General features: G+C 42.5%; 1 long non-coding RNA gene across 13 annotated transcripts in view; it reads right to left on the bottom strand.

Moving 5' to 3' along the window:
• The window catches only part of LOC130157477 (uncharacterized), a 224,892-nt gene that overhangs the window by 145,490 nt on the left and 53,437 nt on the right, over nucleotides 1-25,965 (bottom strand). For 10 of the 13 annotated variants that reach the window (XR_008824896.1, XR_008824894.1, XR_008824900.1 and 7 more), the window contains exons 3-4: nucleotides 25,193-25,352; nucleotides 5,023-5,096 (exon numbers count right to left, since the gene is read on the bottom strand). The exons of 1 other annotated variant lie outside the window; for it this stretch is intronic. This is a non-coding gene — a long non-coding RNA (uncharacterized LOC130157477). The remainder of the gene's footprint in view (nucleotides 1-5,022; nucleotides 5,097-25,192; nucleotides 25,353-25,965) is intronic. 2 more of the 13 variants (XR_008824901.1, XR_008824903.1) reach the window with 2 other exon arrangements.

Genomic DNA, 25,965 nt, shown 5'->3' with positions numbered 1-25,965 from the left:
ACATACACCTTCACCCCGACTACAGGAAGGCATCGCAGGTGCCAGAGGCTGATGAAGGAGACTCGAGGGCTTTGCTTGAGGAGGAGCTCAGTGACAAATCTCAGTTGCAGCAAAGCTGATATTGTGCCAAGGCATCCTACTGCATCAAACATTCTCACAAAATAAGTCAGCAAACTCACACAAAGGACATGTCAACAGCTGAAATGATCTTTAAACAGAGAAGATGAGGCAATCTGCAGCGGTGGCGGTGGGAGCAGGTAAAGAAAAGGAAGTGTGGGAAGGCTGGCTGGCAGTCATGGCAGAGCATGTCACTCCAAAGAGCCTGCACAGCTTTAGAAACAGAAAGTCTTCTCCTGCCGTTGCCTGACGTGCAATTCTTTAAAACTTTTGTTTCTCGAAAACTTTTGGGTTTGGCACCCCTACAGACATTGTGTAAAGGGAAGAGTCACTGGGTTTCAGCGAATGCAATGGGTGCAGGCAACCCCTCCACTCATCTGGCGTCATTTTCTGCGTAGCCCAGGTGATTACATCTCAACAGTAATTTTTGTACCGAACCCAGTAAGATGTGATGAAATCACAGTACTTATTTCACAAAGAGATCCAGCTTCGACTAAAAGATTGTGCTTAGCTTTGGATCGTAAGCCCGGAGATGTCATAAGAACAAGTCAATTATTCCACAAATGAAGGGAAAGACTTCACAAATTTTAGCTGAACTAAGTAAAGAAGAGAAATCTGTAAACCATCAAATGGTGCGTCTGTTTATAATTATTATCATGCAAGAAATATAATGTTAGTTGAGCAACATAATTCTTTTTGTGTTTTGGGATTTCCTACTTTGCATCTTTTTGCCTACAGATCTAGATCTCCAGAGCAGATTTTTTTTTTTCCTGGTGCCGCATATAAATGCCTCTTGACAGGAAATTTTTCCTTTCGAAGTATTGTTCATGTGGCTGTATTTAGAAAATGCAGTTCAAATACTGTTCTTCGCTTTGTTCTTACAAGTTGTGAGTAATATGCAGAATCATTCACATGGCGAGAGCTGCGCTCATGACAAGAGTCTTGAAATAATGACAGCTGGCCGTCGCTCACAAGGGCTTGAGTATTGCAGTCTCTCCTGGCTCCAGGTTCATCAGCATTAGCAGCTGAAGCTGGATTTAACTGCTGGACAAATAACAGAGGTATGAAGGCTTAGTGCACTGCCTTGAGTTGAGGTACCCAGAAAACTCCTCAGGAAAAAATGAATTTATAAAATATCCTAAGGGATATGAGAATCAGAGCTGAAATTTAGTATTTTCCAACTGCTCTCACCCTTCCTCCTGGGACTGCCATTGATATTTGATCACTTTCCTCATTTACAAATGCTGTCATCTCACCATTCTCCTTCTACTCCGTATCATTAATACAAATCTGGAAACAATGGCTTTCTCACTGCTAAAACATTGCAACATCCCACTATTTGTTTCCTCTTCTAAAACAGATCATTCATTATAACCCGTATCCCCCAAAGAATTTTATCACTTGAAACCTGTTTGCAGTGAATCTAAAGTAGCTAGGAAATCATCTTCTCAGAAATTCCTGCGTATGCTGGAGCCGACTTCTCCTGGAAGCCCAATAAAGTGCCGAGTCCCTCTGCAGGCAATATCCATTTTTCTTCTTTCTGATACAGTCTCCAGCAGTAACCCCTGCAGCTGTGCACAATCCATTTTTTTTCTGCTGAAATTCACTGCTCAGCTACGTTAGCTCTTGTACCCACTTCATCCAGAAGAGTTGTGATAATTGCTTCCTTGCTTCATCGTTCCCACCACCTCCATGCTTATCACAGAGGTCAGCTTTTCTTTTATCTCTTCCATAACCAACTCGTTATTTGCTGCTTTCTCTTGCAAAGGACAGGCTGCTGCTCCCTGCCTCCTGCCCCAGTCCAGTTTTCATGGTGTTTGTGCATCTCATTTGAACATTTCTTCCAAAAAGGACATCTCTACCTGAGTTTCAGCATTTGAATGTAGTACTTTACTTTGTTTTCTGTGGTGCCCAGCAGCAGCAGAGGGTTTAGGTAAACCTGACCTGTGTGATGGAGTATCACCAAAACAGGTATACCTGCAGTTTGAGAGCTGTGTGACCAGGGAATTTCCCAAAAGATCTGTGCAGTGATTAGGATCGTATTTTTTCTAATAAACTGAATAGATGTAACATGCTGACTGCTTTTTACTTCAGGAAGGCTACACAACTTAGTAGCATTAAAATACATTAAAGATAAGGCTTGGGACCCAAGCTGCCTAACTGCTGCTGAAATATGCTGAATGTAAAACAAAATATTGTAGAAAACATTCTATGCTGCTAACGGTGAAGATAGCTATAGCTATGCAATATTTTCTGTTGGGGAAGCTCAGACCAGGTCTTCCCTTGGAACTATTCAGAGTCAAGAATAAACTCCAATGTCAGTAAATGCATGGGTGAAAATTCAAAGTGCAGGAAAGGGCAACCACCCCTCACTCTTTTACAAGTCACCAAACTATCTAAATATCATTGGAGACACTTTTTAAAAAGATGTAGATGATCAAACTGCTACAGAATTGATGAGGACTTTTTCTTGGGACATACAGGTTTTGGAAGTAACAGCAAATTCTGGACAACTGAGACACAGGTAATAAGGTCTGGAAAGCGCAGGCAGGAATGACCTTACTAAAATCAGCCTCGAAGTGTTGCTCACAAATTATCACCAAAGCACTGTGAGAGGAGTGCAGACAGGGCAACTTTTGCAGAGATACTAACGACACTTCCAGGGGCTTTCAGTGCATATTATGTACCTGTTTCCCTATTTGAAAATGTGCCTCTTCATGTAAAACAAGATCTTCACGTTTTCTAAATATCACATCCACTCATGTGAAATATCTCTTTTGCTTAGGTGAACCAGCCATCGAGCAGTGGTGATGCTGTCTGGAAATACAGGCGTTTTCTGGAAATACAGCTGTTTCCAGCTTTTCAACCCATATCAGTGCAATGCAGTTGAACTTCCTAATCAATTCTAATCTATTACAATATTAACAACAACACTGACCATGCATGCATACATACATACAATACATAAAAAATGCTTAATGCTAGTGGGAACCCCACACAGGCTGGGTGGGCACACACTCAGCACACCAGGACAAAACAGTATGGCTTCATCCTGAGGCCACCAGTCAGCAGGAGAGGTAGAGTCCAGTTGCACGTCTGCCACCAGCCAACCCAGGAATTCTGAGTCACTTTGCTTTTTTTTCCTCCCTCCCACCATTGTCTACCTAAATGTCAATTTCTGTGAGACAGGAAATGTTTTTCTTCAATAGGGTGTGCACTGTTGCTGCCACGGTGAGACTTGTGTCATACCTGGGACCTTGAGTTACTGTGGTAAAAAATCAAGCAGAACTAGCTGGCAGGTGAGAAGCAGCACCTCTTGACCACAGCAAAAATGTTCTGATTTCAGAGGTGGCTTGTTTTAATCCAAGAGAGCAAAATATGTTTGGGTATCATCCAATTTGAGCATCCCTTATCTCAATTTCTTAAGATGAGTGAAAAGGCAGCCTGTGACCATGGTGAGGAATTTGGGTTTTGCAAATTACTTTATTTCTTTGTCCAAGAGAGCAAGTTGGGGGCCATCTTTTCACAAAAGGTCCATGAGCACGCCAGCTGCCTCTCACTTCTCATTTTGCTTCTAAAAAGCAAACTGTAGACCACGCAATGCCACACAACATTAACATGCAGAGTCTCCTGAGCCCAGCAGGACCTCAGCCAATGCCATTTGAGTAGCAGATAGATGCCAAAAAAATCTGAAGACCTACTGGGGAGTGTGATGACCACTCCACATCTAACACCTGCAACATGGGGCCTGGTGGAGAGCCCCACGGCCAGCTCAAAAGCACAGCCAGCAGCCCTGGCAGCAGTTCTTCTGCCATGTCATGTCCCTGTTCATCCCCAGCATGGAGGGGACATTCAAGGCCATCTCTAAGGGACAAAACACTTTGAACATAAACATCTTCTTGCATAGGTCCCATAGGGCAACTTGTGCCAATGCAGCATGAACTGCCCCACAGCCAGTGGCAGCAGGGATGTGACAGGGGATGTAGCTCATTGCTTCTTGAAGGAAGAGCTACCAGCCATGTGCCCAGGGCAAGAGCACACCCCACCAAGCTGCTGCTGTGCCTGGGGACAGCTGAGCCCAGCCTGGCCAGGATGTCCCCATGGAGCTCCTGCCTCCCAAGCCTCAAATCAGCTGGGCTTAGCACATTTGCAAGGCCCCATCATGCCAAAATTACTATTTTACACTTCACATGAGTGGACATGAAGAAGCCCCTCTTCTTCCCCATGTGCTTACTACTTTATACCTGTTTCTGCCTCTGAAACCTGTTGGTATTGCTTAATGCAGCTGTCCCTGCGGATGTGAGCAGGGTGTGTGTTCAACTTCTCATCTGAAATATTTGCATGAGCGGCTGGTTTCCTTTCTGCCCTGCTGGGGAGAGGAGTATCTTTCTCTCACTTCTCTATTTTGTCGTGATCTATAGAAGTAAGTTCAAAAGGGCAGGAACAAGGGTCTGACATCCTGATGCGTTGACTCACCCTCATGAAAAGTTACTGGTGTCAGTACTTCTACAGCTGCTTGTTCCCCCTCAGCCTCTTTAATTTCTGTTCCTTTACCATACTTGACAATAAACAATAATGAGCTTTTACGTTCCCTTACTTTGTATCTCACAGTCACAGGAAAACATACACATACCCATACCTATATAAATACACACACAGAGGCAATTTATCAGTTAACTTCTGGGTGAAAAAAATGATGTATCTGCTCTGAAGATATGTGTAGATTGTGGCCTTCAGCCTTACTGGCTTTTAAAAAGCTAGCGATAATAGATATTGTAATAGCTTTTACCAGATTAACATAAAAACTTTGGTGCTGAAGAGCTTTTTCTTCCTCTTTTTCTGTCAAAGACTGTGGTCTGCTCTCTACATTTGTCAGCCCAATAAAAGTTGTGTTATGCATGGTACCTTAAATTCCCCATTCTCCAGCACAGCGCAATCTGTCTCTGTGTACCACAGTCCCAGCCTTCACGTCTGAGTACCTATAAAGAGATTGCCAAGTAAAATGTTGTGAACGCTGCTCTCTATTCTCACTCACTAAAACTTTGTTGAATTTGCCTAGTTTTACACCTATTATAGCTGAAAGACTGTTTTCTTCTCTCCTGCAGAGCTGTGGAAGTAGCAAAGATAGTGGAGAAGGAAAATCTTCAGCCCAGCTCACCACTTTCTCTCTTTAAACTGCCGAACAGAACTATTAAGGTCTCAGAGTTTTATTTTTCTCTGGTTTAAGTTTGGTGGAGGACTTTTGTTTGGGGTTATTTTGTTTTTTGGTTGTTTTTTGGGTTGGTTTTTTTTTTGTTTTATTTTTTTTTATCACTGGCTACCACAACTCAAAAGCGTCTCATCTGTATCAGCAGCTTTAAGCACACTGATAATGCAGATTTCCAGGCAAGATACTCTGAGTGAGCCTTCTGTATGGTTTTCTTATAACACCAAGAGCACAGAAAATTGTAATGTAACAATTGACTTCATTCTCTCGTTTGAGTTTTCATTTTCCCCAATTGGGGGGGGGGTGGGGGGGGTGGGGGTGGGCGGGAAGAGAGAAAAGAAAAGAAAAAAGAAACACAATTTTTATTGCATGGAAAAAGCCTGAGGGCAATGAACTAAATTCAGCACTAACTTGCAAAGGCAGATTTTAAAGTTGCAAAATCAGAACATATTTTGGCCCAATATTTTGTTTCAGTGTTTGGCTCAATGGAGAAACCAGGACATGTTTTTTCCTGCCTGGGCATTATTGTTAAAATGAAAAATGAGTTTTCATAGACAGAAAAGTATCATTGCTGCAAGCAAGCATGAACAATGCTAAATCTCGGTCATGCGTAAAACCCAAGAAGTGGCCAAAAAAGCGCTTTTCTGAGAAAGCTGGCAATCCTCATTTTGGAAAGTTGTGCGATACCCCATGCCAGCTTGCTTTACCAGCACCGTCTGTGGAAATTGCTCTCCTTGAAACAATGTCTACCTAATTTGTAGCAGTTAATAACTAAGGACATATAATTTTAAACCTCAGCAACACTTTGCTAGTTCCTGCTTTTAATTAAACCTGACTCATAACAATGCTGGAAGTGGCAATTTGATAGGGGCGATGCTGAGCAGGGCCAGCAGCAGTGGTGTTATCCCGTGTGTGCTGGCATGGGCGTGCCTGGCAGGACCCCTATACTCTTCCCCTAAGTATGCATATTAATTCAGAGTCCTGTCAATCAGGGCTTGTTACTATGGTAGTGGTGGGCCTGAACTAATCAAGACCACTCACCCCTCTCTGTGAGTACAAGCAAAGAAACCCGTGGTCAGAATCCAGCCACAGAGCTCCTCTGGACCAAAGGAGCAGGAAAAGCATGTGATAGGAAGTTAATAATGTGTCAAAATGCATGTTAACTAATGAGATTTTTTAAATCATAGCTTTTTCTTGCACCATAACAGGTACGTGAGTGGCAGGAGGACTGGTCACAGGTGGAATGGGCAGGTACCACCTCCTTGCTTCCTGGCACGGCCATTACTTCCCCCTTTACAACCCTTATACATCCTCAATCAGGCCAGGAAATAAAAAGTCCTACATGTTACAATGCATCCCGAATATATTGTGTAACAGCAGCTTGGACATCATTCAGGCATTAAAGCAGAGATTTTTGTGGGCCTAAAGCAGATCCAAGCACCTTACTACCATTTGAGCCTCTATGTAGGAAAATCCAGAGCAGTTTTGACTGAAGGTCCACAGCCATCAAACCTCCATTTCACAGGAGGAGGCTGAGTTTCGTCGTGCAGAGTCTCGAGGCAATTCTCTATCTGCTTCTGAACTTGTTTTTCAATTGCAGTATGTCTCTGTCCATGTGCCATTAAGAGCTCGATTCTTTTATTCGCCCCCCCCCTGCCTTTTTAAAACATCATGTTTATGCAAGTGGACAGGAGGCTCTCATATCTGGGTCACACATTTGCTGGAGGTCATTGAAAGGCTACAAAATGGAGCATGCCTAATTCTGCTATTTCAGAAGTTTTCTCACATGTACTCAAGACAATTATGCCTGTTAAGTGAGTTCATTAAATTTCAGAAATCCTTTGAAATTCTGACATACCAAAAAAATATGCTGAACTCCTTCTATTTCTTCTAACGCCTCCTATAAACGCTCTAATCCGAGGAGGTGCTGGGGACTGGAGCTTGGCTGTCTGTGACGTGGCCAATGTATTAAGCATGTCCTGTCTCTACTGCAAGCTGAATAAACTGAGTAAATAAAACAGAGCACTAAGGTCCATCAGGCGACCTTTTGCAGCATCGCTGTCATTGGCCCAAGCGCGACTCCACTGAGAATAATTGAGAGACACAGGATAAATGTCACCGATGCTCTTTAAGAGCTGTGGGGTTTGCGACATGATGGGACATGCAAGGCATTTCCAGGGCTGAGAACTGGCTCAGTGCTGAGCTGTGAACTTCAGGGATGCAGGAATAAAGTGAAGGCAGGCTTCACACATCCTTGTCAGTCTGCACTGCTCTTGGGGCTGCTGCATGGGACATCCTGGTCTCTGCCTTCCCAAAGGACCATGGGGACTGCAGAAGGATATTTCTTAGGCTAAGCCACATGTGGAGAAAGAGGGCACAACCGAGCCATGGAGCACAGGTGGAACCATCCCATTGGGAAGTAGCTTTTCCCACAAAGAAATGTCCTGATATTCAGAGGTGCTGAGCAGCAATAAGCACCTCTGAGTAAATAGGAGCTGTGGGTGCCCAGTCATTGCAATTACATCCCACAAACACTTAGGTGCCTCACACTATAACCACATATGAACACCTTCTTGTTAGGAGTTCTGCACTGCATGCAAACAACAATTGATGGTTTATTGTTGCAATGTAAATAACACACAAACACCAGGTCATGGGATTGGTTTGGCATAAAGAAGTTCTATGAACCTACAAAAAAGACCCCTCTAAAACATCACTTAGGGTAGCATGCTTCTGAGCAGCACTGTCAGTTCTGGGAAACTCTGTATATCCACCATAGCAATCTGGAAATCAAAATGTACACAAGATAATAGCTCATTAAGAAGTGTTTCTTTTCGGTGGGTAAGAGAGCATTTATCATAGCTGGCCCACACCAACAATCAGCTTTGGACAGAAGCCACCTTTACTAATGAATGGGAGGGAGCAGTTTTTAATCTCTCTGAGATCTCTTATCAATTGATTTTGGATGATGTATGGTAGGTTTTATTCTCCAAGAATTACGATATTCCTCAAGTGCCAGCAAAGCCCCAATATTTTTTTGGTAAGACTTTGCCTCCTGACACTATGTCATTTTGTCTTGACACCATAGCAGTCTCCCTTCAGACTCTGCTATTGTCTCACGTTATCCTTGTCTGCCTGTACTTGTATTGTTCTGTCTTCCCTGTGATCACACTAACTCAGATTTAAACAAAGTGGGGGTGGGGGGATAAAACAGCTGATCCCTTTGATTAATTTGAGCCACAAAATATTAAACAAGATGGTTTGCATTTCTGTAATTGCTGATATTGTGAGAATTAACCCTCCTAGATTTATTATGTTTATTCCGCACTCACCCAAGAGTCATGTAAAGCCCTTGAATGCTACCTGCGTACGATGGCAGCCAGAAGGCATTACACTGGCATTGAAGAGAAAGAGCCTTTGATCAGGTCCTCGGGAAATACTTCCTCCATCTTCCTGAAGTGTAACTTTAGACCAGGCTCTACCAAGGCCACTTCACTCTTTTGTGCATCCCCTTGAGCTCACTGGTGAATGAGCTGAGGTCTGCTCTGTTTCCTTTACTAGGTGCTATGTGTCAAGGATCCCTACAATCACTTTTATTACTTGCTTTATCTAAAGAGCTCCTTGCAGGAGCCCGGGGTGTCAGTGGTCATGACAAGAGCATAGCTGGAATATAACAGTATTTTATACCCTCTGGGTCAGACAATTAACTGGGGCCCATTAGCAGCTCTGTCTCAAGTCTCAGGCCTGTATCAGGAGCAGTAGCAAAGAGGTGTCAGCTCTCCCTCAGGAAAGACCAGTCTCCTCATGGGACTCACCCACATGCTGAAGAAAGGCAGGAGAAAAGTTGAATAAAGCAATATGCTTCACCACATCTACCACTTTCGAGACTCTCTTTCAATAGAAAGCTGCTGAAGTCTGGTGGCACTGTTGTGCCATACGTTTAGGGCAGCACTGGATACTTTAAGCGATCTGGGTGGGTAGAAGCTCTCAGTGGCATGTCTCCAAAATCCCCCCACATTGCTCCAATAGATCCAACAAGGGTTCAGTCCAGCCCCCTCTCCAGTCAAGAAAAAGTTTGCAATCACTGCCATTGGGCAGATCCTCAGTCCTTAAACCTGCCCTACCAGCTTTCACAGCATCAGCCATGAGGGTTTGGTCCCAGGTGAAAGCAGAGAACAAGGACAGAGCAGAAAAATGGGGCAAGACAGAGAAATCAAATGCTTTCTTTTGGTCAGCTGCTATGGATTTCAGGATCTAAGCCTGGTATAAAGTACCATACTGATCCTTCATAAGGGAAATCCCCTCGACTCCTATCGATAAGCACACGCATGGAGTGGAGCCTCTGCTCCAATACCTGAATTTTCATGTCTTCTCATTGTAATCAGCTCTAGGAGAATAATGTCATATAAGATGTCAAAAACAAGAAGCAACACGTTAGAAGAGTGCCACTTGGAAATAAAGCCCTGCTTTTATTGGATAGCTGATCTGCTAAAAGCAGTTATTTGAAATATCTGCAGATCGTTGGGATCTGTGAATAATTGCTATCTGCACATCTCAAATTCTTTACAGTTTTGCTGTTACATAGCTGTGCATGTCTATAAATAGGAGAGCAATGTCGCTCACTGCATAATACAGTCTCTGTGTTTTTACAACTCATCATGAACTTCTATGTAATTTATTTTTTATTGAAGAATTCCAATTAATGGCTTCCTGGTGATTTTAAAGCCTCAAATTATCAGTCTCCGAAAACAAAGCAGAGAACATAATTATCATAAACCGAGAATTTTTCATTTTGAAGCTTATCTGTTTGTGCTAAGTATCTTGTCTGTAAGTAATTAGTGCCTTTATTTTTTTCAGTAAAAATAATGACCATTCTATGCTGCACATCCAAATTTTGTTAACTGCTAGATGTACTGTATACATTATATTTGAAAATGCACCACCTTGGACCAGCTTTAAAGTATTTCATCAAATGATAATGGCAACAACAAAATACATCTGTTTGTCAGAATAAATTATGTGGCATATTAAAAAAAGCTATTATATCTTTTTCTCTTCTAAGAGTAAAAGCCTTTCAAAAATATGCACTTCTTATTTATTACTATGGTGGCATAGGATGATGGTTAGCTGCTTTTAGGCTATTTATAATTCCCAACTGCTGATCAGAACTGATCAGCCAATCGTATATACTTACAGAACACCCTTTATGTGGATATCTCAGTACTTACTGAAACGTTTTTGCTAAGCACATGCAGGAGTGCAAAACCAAGACTGGAAACAGCCAAGGTAGGTAACTGGAGAACTCTACAGCACCCTCTCACAAGCACTCCTTGTAAGGGAGGAATTTAAACCCTCTATACGATACAGTGAAATCCTGCTCCCGACCAGTACCTGGGGAACCCGGGCGGAAGGGAAGCACATATATTTACAGTCACTAGTGCCAAGAGCAGATTTGTGCCACTGATGTTTTAACAGCACACAGAACTTTGCACAAGTTTCCTGCATGGTCTCCTTTAGATGCTCAGTGTCCAGCTGTGTTTGCAGGTAGGATGACTTTTCCTAACTTCAGGCAAATCAGTTTATGACCCAGAGCGTGAGGGCTTGTCCTGCCTGTTATTGTTTAATTGTTGCACACACACTCATTAGACTTGAGCGATTTCTGTATTGTACAGGCCACCCAGATAAGTCAAGAGTCTCCTACAGCAAAGGGCGACAAGGATGGAGGGTGACCTTGGTGCAGATCTCTGGTCTCACATTTGCTCTACACATCCAGAGCATCCTCTAAGCTACAGAAGAGAGTGAGGACCAAGCCCCAACAGAGAATGAGAATGCCATGTACCAGCCATACTCAATATTACCACAAGTCTAACGTTGCTTTATTTCCTTGTCTTGTACAGTAATGCCTTTTCTATTGTGGCTCACATCAAGAAAAGAAATCACACAGTCAATAATCCAGTGGCAATGCATGTTGGATAAAGTGAGGAAGAACGAATTAGGAAGGCAATGAGGATGTTTCCCTACAACACTTTTCTGGCGATCCGTGGATTCTCCCTGAGAGCAAGCTCATTTCCAGGTTGCCCCAGACTGTTAACCATATAACTCTACCAGGTGGAGACAGGCTGATCTCTACCAGACACTGCACCCTCTCCAGTGCCTGCAAACAAGAAGCAACTCCCTGCTTTCACTTTTATAAGGGATCCTGCTAACTGCAGTAGGAGCTTCCTAAAGAGGGTGAATTTTAAAATTAACCCAAGGTGAAATACTAACTCCATAATTTTATACCATTAAAAACATCCCTTGAAAATCTTAAATCAAATTAGAGTAACTTCTCTTATCAGCTCCCCTCCAATCTCACTGGCCGGTTCCTTGCTCCATGACCCCTGTGCACCATCTGCACTTCTTACATCGGTTGGATGGTGAATATCCCTTTGACATCTGAAGCGGGTTTAAAGTCCCTTCCCAGCCTGACCACGGTGCAGATCAGGGCTGGTGATTGTCCAGCCCTAGCTCACATCTCCTGCATCCTCGAACCAAGATCCCCTGTCTTCACTTCAGAGCTCTCTCTCATTTTGGCAGACATCCAGGCCAGCTGCTAAAATAAATCTTTTTTTCCCCTGTGAGCTCTGACGTTCTCCTACTGGCAAAAGGTAGCAATAGTGGCGGTGTTTCTTGGCTTTTATCCTAACTGTGCAATGCACCCCAAGCCACCTCGCCCCATGTCTCCTAACCACATAAGCAGGCTGCAGGATGAAGGAGAGAAGCGCAGCAGCTTGCCGTCCGCCTCGCAGTCTCTTTGCTTCTAGGCACTAAGTAAATGTCAGCTTTTTTACTGTGTTACATACATTGTTAATTTTAAAAAGAAATCCAATATCATTGTTTTTCATGCTAGCTGAGGTGATTCTGAAATTTAATAAAAATAGTGGGTTTTTTCATTAATGGCAACCAGGGTTTAAGCTAGCACTAACTTTCTATAGCAGTAAGACAGGAGAACAGATAAAAGGAGGTCATACTCATCTTGTTACATTACAACTGTCTTCAGTCGCAACTTCAGCGGTAAAGAATTCAAATGCATTGCTATTGCTGTACCGAATTAATGTTAAAAAACCTGGCACAATGCATTGTATGCAAAGCACCTACAAAAATTTCAGGGAAAGGGACTTCCAAGTACCTAAAAACATTAGGTCCAATGATGTTTTCTAGAAGACAAAAATGCAAGGGCAAGGAAATTAAGTTAAATACTTTTTCCTGGTCAGTGTTTGTTGCTCCAGATCTGTCAGGGGGGACAAATTAGGGATTTTTATTAAGGCAGGAACATGGTCAAAGCCTCCTACAGAGTCACCCTGCTTTGGTGGCAGCCCGTCCTAAATGGAACCCCTTCTCCAGTGGATACCCAACTGCATTACAGAGCCAAGCAGGGAGGTACATCACTCATGGAGAAATTACTACACCGTAATCTGTAGTATCTGTATACCTAAAGAGTAGATAGCAGCATGAACTTTGGCTCTCCAACTGCAGCTCTGTGGTCTGCCACCACCACATTAAGGATGAAAACTAAGGGGAAGAATGTGAAAAAAGTATTTTTCTTCCAGAGTGTATTTTCTTTATGGCTGTTATTGGAGAAAAAATTCTACATTAAAACTCTGCTGTGTGGTATTTGTTCTTTTGACTTTGTTGTTGTAGAAGGGCTCCCCAGGTCTCACCCATATCCAAGGCCAAAGTAAGTAAGGTCTTTCCCCCCCCCCCCAACTCTTCCATTATAAATCAGCAGTTTATCATCTCTTCTCCAAAGGCTACTGTTGAGTGGCCACCTTACAACACATCTGCAGTCAGCAGAAAAATTGGGAAAGTCAGCCAGTAGCCATCCACACAGCACGTGGGACTCTGACGAGTACCAGCAAGATGCTCATCCATCTCCCAGCCAGGTCATCCAGCAATCAAGCAATACTTTTCTTATGCTTGTTTGTCAGTACATAACCGAGTAAGTGCAAAAAGCAAGAACAATATCTTTTCTCTCTACAATGATGTTAGCCTATCAACATCTGCAGTCCCTTTTATATGTAAAGGTACATATAACTGTTCCTGAGGTTGTACAGAAGGGCTGATATGAAAAGCAGAGAGCAGACAGCCCAACAAAGTGAACTCCTAAAGTGCCTGCCCAACTCCAATGTCACACATACTTTTATTTTGGCACCTGTACCTTTCCCATCAGCAAGACTTTAGTTTAACAAGAAAAAAATATGCCTTTCCCCCCTCCTCCCTCTTTTTCTTCCGAGTCTGGCTTCTTGATGTTCAAAAGCCAAAGACATCCCAGAATCCTCTTCCTCTGAGCAAGAATACGGACTGAAGTTTAGCCTCAGGTTTTGCCTCTGCCAGCACTGCACTCTGATATCAGGAAATATCAGAGATTACAGAGAAACCGAGAGCAGCAATTCTACAGGAAGACTGAAAAATATGAATGACTCTTTGCAGAACAGCCCTTTCTTTCTGCAGACTTGCATTTCTAAGTTAAATTTGTCACATATTTTTTCAACTTGTCACTGCAAGGAAGGAACTTATAGCAGCAAGAAATTCATTGGGTTTTCCCAAATATTCCCCAAATTAGTCATTGTTTCTCTCCCCAGGCATCATCGCCACAGTTCAGGGCAGAGCTTTCAGGCTGGCAGATGGCGCTTTGTGCTGGATTGCCCCAGCTGCAGCAGCAGAAATCACTGGAAACTTTGGAGTTGGAAATGGAAATTTGCAGTAATATGTGATAATGAGGAAGACGGCTCTTGTCTCCACTGCAGAAGCCTGACCTTTTAACAGAGCAAATGTCAGGGAGAGATACACAAATGTGTTTAGACCAAGATCAGTTGCTTCTCTGCGGGGGGGTGCTCATGCAGGCACAGGTACAGCAAGGGATTTGCAACCACTAACATGCGGAAGTGGCACAGCATTGCAGGTGACTCAGAGAAAGTAGCCTTGGAAATCATACTGCTAGGTGTAAGGGGGCTGATCCTTACAACAGAACATGGGCCATGCATATCCCAGTTTCAGCACACCTGTGGTGCCACCTCACACCACGGGTTTACACAGAGCAGATACTGCACTGTCTTTCCACTGGTCTAGTCTTCCTCCTCAGTCTGCTTCACCTGAAACACTTTCTCCTTTCCAGAGGCGCAGGAAAGGACTGACTTGCCAAATAGGTCTGAAGGAACTGAGTCAAGCTGTGGACCAGAGACAAAAGCCAGAAGGGCAGCTGGCTTGGGTAGGGATGTAAATCCATTGCTTGGGATTCAAAGCTTAGCTTGTGGCCCATCACTTGCACTTCTGGAACATACACGTGTCTGCACATACTCTTCTCAAATGCTACTTTGGTTCCCCTGTCAATTAAGGAAAAGCTACCACTATACGGATGAAGGAGCGGGGGGAGAAGGTCTGCTTCTTAGTCTTCCCACACTAAGACGGGGACATCTGACAGAATAACAACACGGATCAGAGCTATGTGATCCCAGTATCACATCCACCTCTCCTCCTCAGTCCAGGCAAATTTAACAGGACGCATTTCTCAAAATCCACATATTTCACCCAAACGAGTCCTTAAATTAAATCAAGTTAAATGCATCCACCTCTTTTCCTGAGGGAAGCTGCACCTACATAAAGGAGATCAACACAACTGGTCCCTTAGCACGGAGTCCATCAGGCCAGTATCTTCAAACAGTACAATCAATAACTTGCCATCACAAACTGGAGGACACCAGACACATTTTGGCACTAGTTTTGCTTAATCTCTCACGCACAATTAAAAGGTAGGCTAGTGTGTTGGCTTTTAACTACGTAGGAGGATGCACATGGAGTCAGCACCTGTCGGTTCATTTGAGCAATGCCACAGCAAGGTAAGAACATTGGTGCCAAATCTGCCCATTGCAAAAACGTGGGACCCCCGTGCCCAGAAACCTGCATGCTACACCAGAGCTCCTATGATTGCATTTCTTGCACCAAGGAGGAGAGCCAATAAAGCAGAGGCACACATAACTGGTCCTTAGCTCTTTGCTTTAGCCTCACAGCAGAGATGCTGCCCTTGGTAAGAGGCATGCAAGAGATCTGCAGAGAGTGCCCCAGACATGGTGTCAGCAAGCACACCGGGTAGTGGCGATGGCACATGGGTTATACACCAAGGGGCTTGGCTGGTTCATCGGGGGCGCCAGAAGCAGCACCTTGTGGCTGCAAGGGAAAAGTCCAAGAAGTCAGAAAAGCATAGTTATAAATTGTTGTGCTTCCCGATTTAGTAATGGTGTTGGGGGGATAGGAGAAGGTAATAAGCAGAATTTTCTAGGAAGCACGCGGAAAATAAGGTACTAAGAAAAGTCACTGAAAATGTCAGGCAAGCCAACAGGGAAAGGTCCAAGGAGCAAGCAAAAGCACAGCATATACTTTTTCATCTATTCAATCTGACCCTGGGCCCAGTGCCACAATCTTTTTAAGGTTAGTGGTGGGAAAGCTGCCTTTTGAATGTTTGCAGAGGCCTATTAACATCCTGTGCTGAGGAACCTTAAACCCCAGGTAGTATTTCAGAGGAAATGGACAGCACAAAACACAGACTGAAAATTAACCACAGCAGACCCCAGGCCTAAATAAGTTCCACTAGCCCTTTCTGAAATCACTTAAAGGCTTTCCTTCCAGTTGGACTCCTGCCCAACCACTTTAATAGGTGCAGCAGGCGGGGGGGGGGGGGGGGGGGGGGAGGGGGGAAAGAGAAGAAAATAAAAGGGAAAAAGAAACCTATTTGGCTGTGTAATTTAAACATTTTTGCAAAATAATAATAAAGTTAAAAAACAGTTTAACAAAAAATTGCAACTATAGCAGGCTCGGGAGGGTAACTTGGTGAAATACTCTGTGGATGGCTGCAAACCTCTAATGGAAAGTTGTATAAGTGGCTGAGGCCAAAGTAGGCATTAATTACAATGAAAAATCAGTTTAGTACAGGCCACAACTAAATTGGAAGCTGGTCCTCTAGGTAAAACAAAGAAAGTGAACAGAAGCTTTAGATTTGATTACATGGCAATACAAGAAAAATGTGCTGTATGTTGTCTATTATTAAAACTGCTTTTGGGCCTTCTGTGTGTGCCTAAGGGATTTTAATAAAAAATTAGTAATAGCCCTGCTGCCCTGGCTCGCTGCGGCTTTTGGCGCATTTGCGGGTACAAGGCTAGTTCTGCAGTACAAATTAAGTCACTTTAGACAAGCAACCTTGAAAGCATTATGTGATAGCAAAGTTCAAGCGGCACACTTCTACTTTAAGAGGACACAGTCCCTTGCTGGAGGCCAGCTCTGGGTTTAGAAGCTGCAATACAATTTCATCAGGAAAGAAACCCTGCAACTGTTATATTTGTCTTTGATTATTCTTGGCAACACTAGAAATACATATCCAGGTTCATAAATACTATATAAGTGTATAAAATACTGCAAAAGAGCAAGTTAATGGCAAAAAGTCATCATTAACGTAGAATTTAAAAAAAACCCAAATGCTAACTCTATAACCTTCTTTACACTGATATAATTATATTAATAATGGTGTCTTTATTGCTAATATCAGCACTTGGTCCTTGGTACAGCTGGATACAACTAAGCCATGAAAGTTCACCTGGATTAATCTAAAAATACAAAAAGCCCACCCCACCCCCCCAAGTTTATAAAGCTGACTTCTCTAATCCCTTTCCTAGAGATATTTATTTTAAGGTGAAATTAATTATGTTCTTTATATTCCAGTATATCCATACCTCAGTGGATCCAATTCTGCCATTAAGTCCCTAGTTACAACTTCCTGTAAACTAAAGGCAAAATTTGCTATATGCAGAATTTTCTAAAATCCTGGGAAATAAGGGCAAACAGAAAAAAGTATTGTAGGGCTATTGACAAGGAAATGTCTAGGAGGAGACCACAAGCAATTTTGAGTCTCTTTGGTGGTGTGCTACTGCTATCAGCACTACCTGAGAGGTTGTTACAGCTCCTGAACAGGTGAATATTTGGACATTTTTAGGTCACAGACATTGGTCATGCCCCAAAACCCAGCCTAGATAGGAGTGTAGAGTTTATCTCTACTCCTGTATTGGCAATGTTTGCTACTTAACTAGAAGTTGCATCAGGTTTCTGGGATCTGTCCTAAAGTCTCCTCCTGGATTAATTCCACCCCCACCCCACCCCACCCCCACCCATGTTTGCTGCTCTTTTTCCTTGCAAAACACAATATGGAGAAAGCATCCAACTCTTTCTAAAGTTACCAAGCAAGAAGAGGGCAGGGGGGGACAAGATCTGCTGCTGGTTTAACTCCACAAATTTTAAACTCATCTAATCATTTTTCAAATCTGACTCACAATTGAGTACGTGAGGTTGACAATTTGGCAACTCTTATCGTAAACCAAATGGCTTGGTGAGCTGCTCCTGAGGCCAACGATGCTAACAGGTGTGTGTAGGCTTAGGCTGCTGCTGCCCATCAATGTGACATGGACAACAATGTCCCCAAGTGCTGTGACAAGGAAAAGGGGCTCCTCTCTGCAGCATGACCTAGATATGACCCAGAAGAGTGCTGGAAAGAAAACAACTTTGGCTTTCAGCTCCTTGTCACACAGATGAGTTGGGATTCAAAAATCTGTTTATCCCAGTCACATGTGGCTGCATGCACAGATTCACGTCACTGTGTGCCAAGCAGTCCCAACTCGTATTGATACTTTTCTTCTTTCCAGTGGTGCACTGTGTGATTTAGTGTCAGGCAAGGCTGTCACAAGAAAGGACTATCCCAGTTTACTGTTTCAATGACCAGCAGAGTTGTTTTATACCACATAACTCGTGCAGACCCCTGATTACTTAAAACAAACAAAAAAAACTTCTGACATGAACACTGGCCTCAAAGTAGGGTTTTTTTCTAAAAAAAATAGGCATTACCAAGAGAAACCCCATTGAAAACCTGTAAATCTTCCAGAGGAGAGAGCTGAGGGTGGGTGGCTCATCCCCATTATGCACGGACTGTTCCTGCTGCAGCCTGTGCCTCCTCTTGTTGAGAGGATGAGGATGGGCAAAAGGGATTTCCTTGGGAAAACTTGACAGAACTCAGTGCAGCCAAGGCAGCCTCACGCACCCGAGTGCTGAGGTTGCACAGCAGCAAGCAAGGAGGCTGGGAAAGCCAAACCACCATGCCTAACACTTCCCACCAGCTCTGCCAGACTGACTGCAAAGCCTTTTAATCCACTGCAAGTGATGGGCTCACTTGGAGACGGTTTGCAGTGGCAGCAGCCAGCACCAGACACCGGCCCAACAAATAAACCGCTGGCAGGAAAGGAACCAGGGTACACCTGCCAATGGGCATCGGAGGTGAATAGCCTTATGTAGCTGGAGTATTAAAAAAAAGAATCCCCAAACCTAAAGAGTCTCTTTACATATAACATATATATCTGTATACATACACAGACACTTTGCAATGCACATGAGTTAGAAATGTGTTAGTGCGTCAATGCTTGCAGACATCCCTGGAAGGTATATACATGCCCCTTCTCTTTCTTTCCAAACCTGTTCACTTTTCCTAATGAAAAGCCACAGCCTTTGAGGCCGCCTGGCACCACATCTGCTCAGCGAGTGCAGAAGTGGTCTCCAGAATCAAGTCTCTTTCTCTGGTATCTCTTATGCTAAGATCTGTGAAAAAACAACATCGGGGAAAAAAAGAATAAGGGAAAATAAAACTTTTGTCTGTGGGCTCAAAAAAGCCCTCTTTATGCCAGATTCATCTACATTAAATTGGTCACGACCTTCCAGGTGTCTTTAAGGTTGAAGTGTTTGCTGGACCATTTAAAGCTCCTCTCACAGGCTCCTGCAACCCTCCTGACATGGAGAGCCGGGCTTTTAAGAGTGTAGCCACCTTGTCAATGCTCAGAGGTCACTAATAGCCTGCCTTGGGCCTTCCAGCGGGTCGCGTTCGGCTTGCTAGCCCAACACAAAGGAAAAGGAGAGGAAAGATGGGGAGGGGGGATAATTATCATTCTTCCTCTCCCCCCCCCCCCTCTCCAGGCTGAGAGTTATGCTCCATGTCACTGTGTTAATGCGCTTGCATCCAGGGAGACACATAATGCTCCTCTCAGCCCTGTTTATTAGTGAGATCCATTTGCGAAAGGCCCTTCTTTTGTACCACAATATGAATGTGCTTTGATGGCAAATAATTACGCTAGTCCTTTTGACATGAGGATCCACAGGCTGCCCTAGTTAAGCCAGTAATTAGCCTGTCCTCCTTTTTTTTTTATTATTATTGAGAAACTACAAATTATCCTCATATGAGCACTGGCCATTCCTTTTTTCTCTTTTCTATTCTGCCTCTCTCTCTCTCCCTCTCTCCCTCTCCCTTGTATCTCTCAGCACTTTGGATAAGGGGAATGCAGCTGCACTAGAGCAAGATAAAGCTCCGCCATCAAGATGATGAACAATTTGGATGAAGAGGCTTCGAGATGAACACAAAAGCTGAAGAAGTACGGCTGATGCAGCCCCGGACAGCTGAAGAATGCTGCAGTCTGCAGATGAATAGCCCTCATTTGTGAATATACAGATTTTCCATGATGAATAAAAACTGAGTGTAGGTCACAATAAATAAACTTTTTTTTCCCCCTTCTTCTTAAATAATAATTCAGGTTCCCGGCACCAAACAGCTGTAAATTGAAGGTTGTGCTTAGTTTTCTCAACTCTCAAAGGGGATAATTAAGCTAAGCTCATATTGTTTGATATATTAGTGTAATGATGAGCTACTATATTCTGGCTTGTTTCGAGTTATTTTAGGGTTTTTTTCCATTATCTTTTTTCTTAAATTACATTTCAAATACATTTTAAATGTAGAAACAGCATTTTGAAACACAGTTGCCCTGTGTTTGGGTCTATCTGAAATGTATTCATATAACAGTTAATTAAAGATGCAACATCCCCTTTTTTGGAGAAAAGCGTGGAGGTAAAAAATATTGACATTATTCAACTAGTCCTGATATAGTCTCACTCAACTGCCAAACCTTTACCCTTGTTGGTGCAGGATAATTAGACAGGGCTGTATTCTTTCTCAATACAGGCAGTCATTAACCTTCTGAAACTTCAGGACTGATATTTCTTGGCAATCATAAAACCACTTCAGACCCCATTATTTTTTCATAATTTCTTTCAAATATCAACTGAAGGCAAATTTAATTCCTGAATTTCTGGGTTTACCTGTAAACTGGGCTTTACAGTCATAGACTGGCCGATGTCTTTTTTATTTTTCTTTTTTTTTTTTAGGATAGCTGACCAGATCCTGAGGTCTCCAAGAAGTTTAAAGTATCTCTAAGTGGAAGAGCCTTCTTGGGAAAGAGAGTAAAAGCAAAGGAAGCCCATGAACCTGAGTGCAGGTAGAAAGCAATGGTCCCAAACATGCTCATAAAAGTATGATACAGTATTTTAACAACACATCTGCTGAGGTGGATGAAACATGGTCTTATCTACTTCCAACTGCTTCAGACTGACACTGATCACTTAAATTGGCTGTGAGGTGAGGTTTTAGCCGAAGATACCGGAGAAGGAGTTAGAAGTCCTCTCAAGAAGTCCTCCTGGCATGTGGGGCACTGCTACCTACACCTCCCACTGCACACTGTTGACCAACTACCTGATAACATTCCCAAAGCACCAAGAGGAAGAGAAGCCCGTGCAGTCCCCACAAATATGCTTACACTTCTGGGGACAAAAAGGTAGAACACACACACCCCTCCACCCCCCCTTTTTAGTTTTCCGATTGATTAGGTTTCAACCTGAAATGCTCATCCCCACTAGGACACATTAAAAGCTTTTGATATCTTTTTTGTTCCCAGGCTAGAGCCACACATGAAGCCTTTTCCCCATGTTTTCAACCCACAAAAAGTCAAATAACCTCCCATCTAAAGATTCTAAGTTTAAGCTCTGTGCTATGGAGTATATTACAGAAGATGGAAATAAGGCAACAACACAGTGATCTGACTTTGAATTTTAGCACTGAGTATAAAGTTCTGCTAACCTAAGTCAAACAGACTCTTCCTTTTGCCCACATTTTGAGAATTAAGTCCCACAGCACACTCTATTTGTTTGTTTTCTAAGGCTATGGCACAGCTTCATGACATGGTGAGAAGAGACAGTTCAAATATTTCAGAAAAAAATAAGATTATCCTACATCTTGGCCTGTTTCTGGAACCAATGTGAAGCCACATGTTTTATACAGTTCAAAAATGTGTGCAAATTGTCCCTTTCATCTCTAGTTTGGGATCAAAGGGAGAATAGTCCCTGTGATATTTACAGCATGACTAGAAAGAAATTCCAGAAAACTTTCACCAAAACATGTTCCTATGAGGTTTCCCCGTTGTTTTACACAGCCAAGATGTTTGCATGGTGTCGGTGAACATTTGGGTGCTGTACAGCGCCAGTGCCAAACCTTTTCAGCTCTCCCAGCCCCAGTGGAGATGCATCATCCTAATTTCCCCATGAGGACTATGAATCCCACTGTCACTCGCTTAGCCTGTTGTCAGTGCAAGGAGGCAGCTCAAATGCAGAGGATTTCAGTGGGTTCAGGATCACGTCCCCCATCTTCATTACAAGCTCAGCGTGGTTTGCTGTAAAGCTGTGCCTCTGGTGCACTGCCCTTGTGCTCATCACATCAAACAGCAATGAGATGTTGCCATGGATGAGGTGGGCCCCAACTTCCCCCTCCTAGGAAAACGCTTCCCTACAATACACTATCCACAACTGTGTTAGGAAGAGCAATTAATCAGAAATTGCAAGGAAAAAAAAAGGCAAGGAAAAAAAAATCCCCCACCTGGGAGAAATTTCCCACTGGTGGTTTACTCCTAGAAAGCACTCCAACAATCCTGATCCAAAGGCCATTAGGGACTGTGAGTCTTTCCACTAGCTTCAAGGGAGTTTCAACCAGGTCACTACAAAACTCAGTGAAAAATAAACCACAGGGCTTTACAATGCTGTGTATCAGAGAAAAGCAGGGAACTGCGTGCCATCCCTAAGGATCACAGCTCCCAGGGCCCTGCGGGTTTCTTCACAGTGGCACTACTCGTGGTCAAACAGGCTTGGATTATTGTCTAGAGCTCATCCAGCACTTAAACCGATGATGGATTTCCATTCATGCTTGTGGTAACGGCTGAACATTTATTAACTCTTTTCTCACTCATTATCTCCCTCCTTAAAAGGATGCTCACAGCAAAACCAGGATCAATAGATAGGAAAACAGATTTTTCATTTGACAGCTGTGTAAAAAACACACTTTTAATTTCTATGTAGTCCTGTATAGACACTCTACCAATTGAAGAATTATTTATTTTTTTAACAGCCATGAAATTATTATTCATATTGCTGTTAGGACCCCAAATACCTCATCAAAGATGTGCTGTGCTAGGGCCTGTACATGTCTGTAATACAGCAGAGGGAAAAGACAGCTCCTGCTCTAAAGAGGTTACAATTTTAGTGTGCTATAAGAGACAAAGAAGTGCAGACAAAGCATCCAGGAGACAGGAAGGGTTGAGGACAAAGTAAAGGTGAAAAAGAAAAAAACAAACCAAAACCAAACCCTGTTGTGCTGTAATAAGTTCATTCTCAGTTTATTCTATTATAGGATTTCAATATTTTTCAGATTATGCAATCTGATTTAATAATCAGTCGTTCAATAAAACTGTTGTTCTTCCTTGTCTCTCCCCAAAGAGTTGATGGAGGCAAAAGGCACTTGTGCCCTAGTGGGAAGAGCCTCTCTCACATTCAAAAGTTAAGACTCACCCAAGGGATCATCAATCAGTAACTCACTTTAAAATTCTCTTTAAAATGTTTTACTAGCTCACTTTACTTGGCATTTTTATCACTATTTATATCTCTAAAACAGTGATATAATTAGTAAAGCTATTAATGTTTCTTATGTTTAGTCTTACAAAAGCTACAAATATCTATAAATCTGGCTTATAGCAAAATAAATAATGACAATAATTCTGTCAAGCATCAATATAATTTGCTGGACACCATTGTGTAAACCAAGCAAATATCTGAACCATTAATGAGCTTAATCTGTGCCATTTAACCGCCCCTTCAGTAAATTGTTCTGCAGGCCAGAGAGCAGCGTTCAGGTTAGTTACTTTACAGACTTCCCCCATCTGCCAGCATTTGCTTTCCTATAAAAGCACCTGGCCTGATTTTACCCTATTCTGCCTTACACTCTTCTACGACTTGAGTCAAAAACCCTCATCAAATGTATGGGAAAGGGTTGGGGTTTTTTTCCATGCTTGTGAAACTTTGAATTTTCAGAGATGCTGATGTTCTGCATGGATCCAGATTCTTTAGGAGAAAAGCCAAAATGAAACAAAATAAAAACCCCACCACCAGAGAAAACTCCTCTTTCCTTTTTTTAGACTTACAATAGTCACTTTTTACTGGTGAGGGCATTCACTTAGGACACGATAAAGTCAGCTGTAAGTCTCTGCTCTGCATAGTTCAAACCAGTAACCGGAATCTTGGTCCTAGCATCTTCGCCTTAGGGTTAGGCTCTCTCATTCAAGCCAAAAAATTATGCCTCAGGCAGGAGAAACTTTTCATCTCTAAAACATCAAACCAGGATGTTGCAGTCTCCTGCTTTTTGTCATATTGTCTGTTCCTGATACAGGGATTTTTTGTGAAAACTCCTGGACAGCTCAAGCCCTCAAGACTTTGAACCATGCCACGGGCCACCCTTTATTCTGCTAACACTTGATTTTCTTTAAAACTGAGTGTTTTTCCACATATGCAGAAAAAAAACAAACCCAAAACCAAACCAACAAAAAACCCAACAGAAAGCATAGACCACACTTTGGCAAAATAATGCAAGCTGCTGTTCTCCACTGCTTCTTACCCCATGGAAAGATTTCCCCCCTCTTCAGTAAGGTACACAGATATGACCCAAACTTCCAGAGACTGAGTTGGGCTGACCTTCAGCAGCCCAGGGGAAAACCATAAATGCCAATCTAAATACAAAAACAGCATCTGCAGCATTACCATTTTCAATAAGAAAATAAATGTCTACACTCACAAACCCTGAGTAATAGGCCTTTTAAGTAAAAGTATTAGAAGAATATATCAGCTATAAGATATAATACTGGCAACTACTACCACAGGATGGGCATTTTTAACTTTCACTCTAAAATGACTAGACGATAAGAGAGTACAATATATATTTTGAATTCAGGGTGAGATCTTTTTAATATAAGTGTTTTATGATGTAGTCATACATCATTTCTAACTAAAATGGTAAACAAAACACAATCCTTTTCTGAAACATAGATAATGATGGATTTTTGTTATTCTATTTTATTCCAAAAGATAATTTTTCAAGCCAAACTTTTATTTTATTGATGGCATAAGAAGGTCCTAGTACATCTTATTTCATATATGAGACAGTTTCTTGAAAATTGTGAACTAAAAATCAAGTGTCATTACAAAGAAAGAATTTTTGGATACATGATAATCTATTGGTATAGTCCCACATGATGGGATTAAAGGAGATTAAAAGGACCAGGTATGTTTTGTTGATTGCTTTGGCACTTGAAAACCCCTCTGATCTCAGAGCAGGAGTTTTGTGGGGATTATTATAATAATAATGGGGATCTTGGAAGATGGGAGGTGGATAAGCAGAAGGGAACTAAATCCAATAATGTTTGTACTGTCACAAAGCCAGGAGGGTTTGGGATATGATTTAATCCTATGGAGCAAGCCTACCCAAACCTACTCCGAAACAAGATACAGACAAATAAATATATGCAGTAAAATAGAAGCATATCTGTAAAGTGAAATCCCTTGGCCTTCCCCAGGCAAAATATTTTTTCCCTCAACTCCAAAACTCACCAACAATTTGGCTGTGTGTGCTGAGCTGGAATCCCAACAAATTGCTGCCTCCTCCCCTTTACAGCCTCGGCAAAACATGACATCCAAGGAATCGCCTCTACTTTCTGTATCTTTCCTTGTTTGCTTGCATGCGTACTACCAAAGCAGACTGTATCAGTACCTATAAGGAATAAAAATATTTTAAGTACTGACTACTGGAAAAATATGAAACACCTTTTTTAGTACTTGGTTCAAACAGAGGGATAAAGCGGGGAGGAAAATGGCAATTCCCACCACTCCAGTGTCGACAATGGCTGTTCACTGCATCACTGCCTTTCCAAGTACCTTACTGTATGTACCACTGGACAATTCCTCCTGTAGCCTCTTGTCCCAGAGAGTCCCAGGCTTGGCTTTCTATACCATCATGACAACCGCATCCATTTTCTTTGATTAATTTACTAGCTTAAAGCCTCCACTTCTTATTGCCACCAGCAAGTTCTGTCAGGCTAAGCCTGTCTCAGAGGCTACTGATCATCACATCACTCGTTGCAGGTTGAGGGGGGAGGAGGTGACTCTGCTGTACACTACACCCCTCCGTTGTCACACTTCTAGCTGCTGTACCACATGCCTGTTGAAGATGTTTTACATTCACGAGTTCTGCCCAGCATTTGACATACTATTAAAAAAAAATAAAATTAAACAGTAGATGTTAAAGTACGGGTGTGAGATTGCACTAATTTTATCACTTCTATTGTGTTTCAAGAAAATCTAAATTAAAACCTCAACTTGTAACA

This window comes from Falco biarmicus, chromosome 12 (genome assembly GCF_023638135.1).
Source record: "Falco biarmicus isolate bFalBia1 chromosome 12, bFalBia1.pri, whole genome shotgun sequence".
NCBI lineage: Eukaryota > Metazoa > Chordata > Aves > Falconiformes > Falconidae > Falco > Falco biarmicus.
Note: the sequence above shows the minus strand (reverse complement) of the source record. Positions and strands in the feature narration are given on the sequence as shown.